Genomic DNA, 6171 nt, shown 5'->3' with positions numbered 1-6171 from the left:
GACGGAAACGACTCTCGATGTCAGTGTGCCCGGCCCCGTCACACTCGACGGCTGCCTTCCTTGGCATGAAGAACCAACCCCGAAAGTAGTATGGAAAGTTTTAAATCTGCAAACAAGCTTCCCTGTCCCGCAAAGTTTCATCCTTATTTTTTTATTTTTTGCCGTTTGAGCTGCAGGCGAGGGTAAGATTTAGAGAGTTTCCGACGCGCATGTTGTTGTTGTTGTTGGGATTAAATATTTAGTTCATTTGGAGTGCATGGCGGGCAACGCGTCACTTTCCAGCTTTTTGGAAGGGGAACCGCGAACAGAATGGAAAAGAGTCCCTTTTCAAATGTGAATGTGAATATGAATGTGAATGTCTGTCTGCGCGAACAATGAATGGCGCGCCGCGAGGAAAGACGAGCACGCCACTGTTAAAGCCGAGGCTAAAGCACAGCGGGGGGGGGGGGGATTTGTGTCGGGAGTTTTGATGGCGTTCGGATCGCACTGCAAAACTCACGTTGGAAAATCTACATACATAGTCTACACTCCTAAACGACATTGGCTCAGGTAACGATGACGGTGTCGAAACGGCGGATATGTATCTCGCGTGTATACACTCTGTTACAGGGGTGCCGACTTATCACAGCAGGGGTGCCAACCTGCATGCACAACCCAAAAATTCCCCGAAAATCCGCACTTTTCTTCTCAATTTGTTCAGGTATCGTGGGAATCTGGAATCGTAGGTGTGTACACGGAACGAACGAGTGCGTAACCCCTCGGTCATTCCCCCTCGGCTGGAACTCGTCGGTGCTGGTACACTGTTCACGCCGCGGGAGGTGCACTGGTTGTGCGCTGCCGTGTCAACAACGTAAATAATTAGATGGAAGAAGCACCTCTTTGTCCGGGGTGGCAGCGCTGCTGGCAGTCTGTTTGCTGCCCGAGCCTTTCAAACTCCTTTTGTCCCTCTGCAATTTACCTTCTCCCCTTTTTACCGTCGCGGTGCTCATTTATTTCCCCACATTATTTTTTTTTTATTTTTCATCTTTTTAATGGGGGGTCTTTCTCGCGTTTAATTCATCGCTGCCTGACACACCGCGCGCCACAGCGTGCGGTCGGGAATATTGTGAAACTTCTCTCAAAGAAAGAAAGAATGTTTAAATGAGCAGTGCGGCCGCGCTTGTGGTGCGCGGCAAGGTGGGTGGACACAGTCAGGCCGCCAGACGGACAGACTGACAGACGCACAGACAGACAGACAGACAGACAGACAGACAGACAGACAGACAGACGTACAGACAGGCAGACAGACCGCAAGCTCGCGTTGAGTTGAGTGGATTCACCTGGATTCGTCAAAAGTTTGTGTCGCTCGGCGTGCCTGGAAGTGATTAAGGTGGTGGAGAGGTCAGTGGTGCACTAGCAGGGGAGAGAGAGAGAGAGAGAGAGAGAGAGAGAGAGAGAGAGAGAGAGAGAGAGAGAGAGAGAGAGAGAGAGAGAGAGAATCCAACGCCAAGGACGCGCCCGTCGTGCAGCCTTTGCAGCGTCGCCATTGTACCTAATCCACGCCGGCCTCGCTCACGTCCAGCATCGCGTCCTCGGAGCGTCAGACTGCACGCCACTGGTAATCTCATCTCAGCCGGCTTCGCACTGCACGCTGCCAACTGCCACGCACCGCTGCACAGGAGTCAGAGGACCGGCGGCCGATACTAGACGCGTTTTGAGCTCCAGAGTCACTAAACGGGAGTAGAACCGAGCGTGTGACCCCACCAATGGATTCCTTGTTCGGAGAGCAATCCATTGGTGGGGTCACACGCTCAGGTCGAGTCCCGTTGAGCGACTCTGGAGCTCAAAACGCGTCCGAAATTTTGACTGCCTCCGCCGGTCTTCTGGCCCACTCTGCGCTGGAGCGCGCCGCCAACATTGCCAACACGCAACACCCACAACTTGGACTCAAGTTTTCTTCCACCTGGCTGGGCCCGACGGGGACGGGACAACAGGAACTATAGAATGGGTTGGGGCCGGTGGCCAAGACCAGGACACTGTCAGGATCAGGCGGGGACAGTCCCAAAAATGTATTTACGAAAAAAAAAACGTTTCGAAGGGATTCGAACGCGGAAATTGCAGTGTAACCCGGTGCCGCTATCCCCGCAGCCAGTACATTCTAACGTTCTAACAGGGTGATTAGAGGCCAACCGCCGGGGCACTCGGGACATATGAGCGTTACCTTGATGTGGGACTCGAGGGGGCCTGGGGGAGTAGCTCCGTCTTGGCCCCCAAGCACCTGTTGAAAGCCCGGCCTAGCGCACTCACAGACACACAGACACATTCTCACGTACACACTCACACAGGTACTGACACGAGTACACCCGCTCAGACTCACCCACACATGCACGTGAAGGTGCCCCCGGTGCGCAGGGAAGCGGGCAGGGTGGCAGAAAAATGAATTTATTCCCTGGAGTTCGAAAACCTCCAGGCAGCTCGTCCCTCGAGGAGAAAGAAGCTCCCGTTTATCACCCCGCCAAGTGCGTGTTCGTGTTGGCTGCGGCGATACATCGCGGCGCGCCGCAGCACCAGACTGATTCCGAGAGTCCTTTTCGTCGCTCTGTCTCCCTCGCGCTCTTGACGCGTCCCCCTATGGGCGCGAGAGAGACAGAGCGACGAAAACGACTCTCGGAATCGCTCTGCTGTCCGCAGTTCTTCTTCGCCGCCAAGCTCGCCGTCCGCTCGCACTTTAAATGCAGATGGTTTCGCCGGGACACCAAGCAGGCGTGGCGGCGGGTGGCGTTGTCGCCGTGCGGCCCTGCGCCCTGCCGGCCCCGCGGGGCTGTTGGCCCCATCACCCCGGACAGTCCCCCTCTTTATGGTGTACACCGCAGGGAGCTCAACGACGACAAGACGATGCTGACTCAGACTTAGGCTGGTCCCGCAAAGACCCGCCACGGTTCCCAATGCGCGCCGTGGTCGTGGTCAACGTGGTCGCGGCGACGGTCCTGATCTTGGTCTTTTGTTCATGGTCACGGTCATGTTCATGTTCACGGTCGCCGTCATCGTCATGGACGGTCATGGTCTTGGTCGCGACCGTGGTCTTGGTTTTTGTCCTAGTTCTGTTCATGGCCGTGGTCAAGCCGTTGCCCAATTATCAAAGTTGCGCCCAGAAGACGCAGCAATTTTTCATCCCACCGGAAGGGTGGCGTGGCGTGGCGGGGCGGGGCGGGTATCTCGCACGGCCATCGGCACAAGGCCAACGCCGACGCCACGCGCCTCGTGGTCCTTGGTCCTTGCCCGCGGGGCGCGCAGCAAGGCCCTTTCCAAACACGCCGAGCGGGGTGGGGTGTGGCGGGGCGGGGCGGGGGGCGGGGCGGGGCGGGGCGGGGCGGGGCGGAGCACCCCGCACGCTTCATGCGTCTGTGCGCACAGTAAGCATAGTGAGGCACAGCGAGGGAGAACAGCTAGGCGAGCGAGGCAGCGAACCCCGCGGTAGGGGCGGGGCGGCCCCGCCACGGGCTTACGCCCCGCCCCGCCCCGCCCCGCCATCCCAACAACACGAGGACGCGCCGCGCTCTAAAACCGCCTAGTGCCAGCGTCAGGGCGGCACTAGGACGGCAACGGCAAGGGGTTGTTTGCGGCGACGGTCCAGTATCGCACCGTGCACCTGTTGTGTGCTGCACACTGCACTGCACAGTGTGCACACCGTGCAGAGAGGGGGGGGGGCGTAACGCCCGGCCGAAGCACACTGCACCACACGTCCCGGAGAGGGGAAAATCCCCATGCCCTCCCGGCCGAGCTAGATCTAGAACCCCGAACCGCCGGCGTGCGCTGGTACAGAGCAATAATGTATGGCTGGAAAAGACGACCAAAATAAACAAAACAGGAACTTTTCACTTAGTGCAAGCGGCGGCGGTGGTAGCGGTAGCGGTAACGTTCGAATACATGAAAACAAGGCTGTGCAGCCGAAACTAACCAACTAATTGCGTTTGTTGTTGTTCGGGCAGACTGTCGAGCAGACATTCGGGTGCACCGTCGGGCAGATAGTCGGGCAGGCAGACAGACAGTGAGGCGGACAGTGAGGCAGACAGTGAGGTGAGCGGAGTGCGCAAACAGGCTAGACAGGTGAGTCCCCATACACACTACACACGCCGCGTCGCAGGAAAAAGGCTCGCAGAAACGACAGGTCTCTTTGCCCTTCTTTTCACATCGTCTGGCTCCAACACGTAAACCTTCTTACGATCCCGAGAGAGCCGACTGACGGGACGGGTCCTCCTCTAACAGCGACAGGTACAGGTCTCGCTGAAAAATGTGTTTTTTAAGAAAAGAAAAATCAAGAACAATTAATTATTTTTTAAAAATTAAAAATGCCAGGAACTCCATTGCACCGTCTGTTTTTATCGAGCAAAAATAACTGTGATTTCAGCGTGTTTGTTCTACGTGATCACGGCGGGTACTTACTGTTTCTGTTATTGCACCCAGCCCATGTAAACAGGGCCGGGTGTTGGTGTAAAGACGAGCGCCGGTTGAATCAACAAGGACGCTCCGCTAGCGGTGTACCTCCGCAGACTCCGGGCGGGCCGCGGCCTGGGGTTGCCACGTAATAGAGGCAGTGCTAACGATTCAACATTTATTCGGCGTTATATTGAATCGCAGACTTTGACAAATGGTTCAATTTGGCCGCGTCCTTTTTCTTTTCTTTTATTTTTTATTTTTTGTGATTTTGCATTTTGGCTAGGCACGGTGCGGTGGCCGAGGGTGGGGCAATCCTGGCGAGAATGCCAGCAATGAGAATAAAACAAAACGCCTCCGTCGAGTCCGCCACGCACCACGCCGCCTCGCCACCAGGCCCCGCACCACGGCGACAAACGGACCCGACTTTTATGCGCAGTCATTTTTTTTATATTCATATTTCTGTCGGAATAAAATCTGGCTCTGAATATTATGAGGCTCGTTCATCAATCAGCTCGGGGGGGGGGGGCAACAAAAGGGGGGATTTCATGCGATCCGCTTAAAGAGGTCCAATCATAGGGGTGCCACTAGGCACTCGCTCATTTGGAAAACGGACGAAATGACTGGCGAAATCCGGGACCGAATGATGCGGCGCGAAGCGACTTTGCCAGATTGCAGGGATCGTGCTCCCGGCAGTGTTGCCACATGAGGAGACGAAAATTCCCACAATGCACCAGTGCTGAAAGGGTTGCCAACCTGGCCTGCAAGGCAACTTCCCGAGATCATACCCTTGTAACTAACTTACCTTAGTTCCATACTTAGCCGGTACCTCCCTGGTACCTCAGACAGGCAAAGGGTTGGGAACCCTTTCGACTCCAGCGCATGATGGGAATGTTTGCCTTCTAATATAGCAACAATGGTAACCGGCCGCGTGGAGAGCGCCTGCAGTGCAGAGCATAGGCCAGCCCGCCATCCGCGCAAGTCCAGCATGTTGCCTATGCGCCGCTCGTCGGGCGCTCTTTCTGGCCCACACTGCAAAAGCAATCAAAAACGAAACCGGAAGAGGGAAAGCAGAAAAAGGTGTGCACCGGTCAGGCAGTCGGGCCGGCATGAGCCCGCACTGGGCCGGCCGGCGGCGGACTGGGGACAGCGGCCTGAATTTATGGGACGCTCCGGCGTGCCGGTCTAGCGGCGCCTAGTGGCCATCGGGGACGCAAAACACGATCGTCCGCTCGAGAGGGGCAGCCGAGCAGCCGAGCGGGGAGAAAAATACCAACTACGGCGGTCGGGAATCGCGAAGGCCCCGGGAACGGCATGGGATCAAGGCGATATCAACTTTCACTCGGCGCCGCTGCCACTCATCCGACAACTGGCGGAGTCCGAAATCGTCGCTCTGTCTCTCTCGCACCGACGCGGGACGCGCCACGGGTGGGAGAGAGACGGAGCGACGAAACGACTCTTCCGAACCGCCCTGACGGGTCGGCGGAAGCGTCCTGGCGGTGCGTCGCCGTCCTGCGGCGGCTGGAGGCACCGGAGATTGGGGAAGTTTGCTTCTGGAGCGATGTGTGTAAAGCCGCCCGGTGTGGAGAAGGCGCGTTTGTCGCCGTTCCCGGACTGTGTGCACAAACACACACAAACAAACACACGCACTTGCTAGCGAGCGCACGCACAAACACACACGTACGCGCGCGCACGCAAACACGCAAATACTCTCTCTCTCTCTCTCTCTCTCTCTCTCTCTCTCTCTCTCTCTCTCTC

This window comes from Thrips palmi, unplaced genomic scaffold (assembly GCF_012932325.1).
Source record: "Thrips palmi isolate BJ-2018 unplaced genomic scaffold, TpBJ-2018v1 HiC_scaffold_4, whole genome shotgun sequence".
NCBI lineage: Eukaryota > Metazoa > Arthropoda > Insecta > Thysanoptera > Thripidae > Thrips > Thrips palmi.
Note: the sequence above shows the minus strand (reverse complement) of the source record.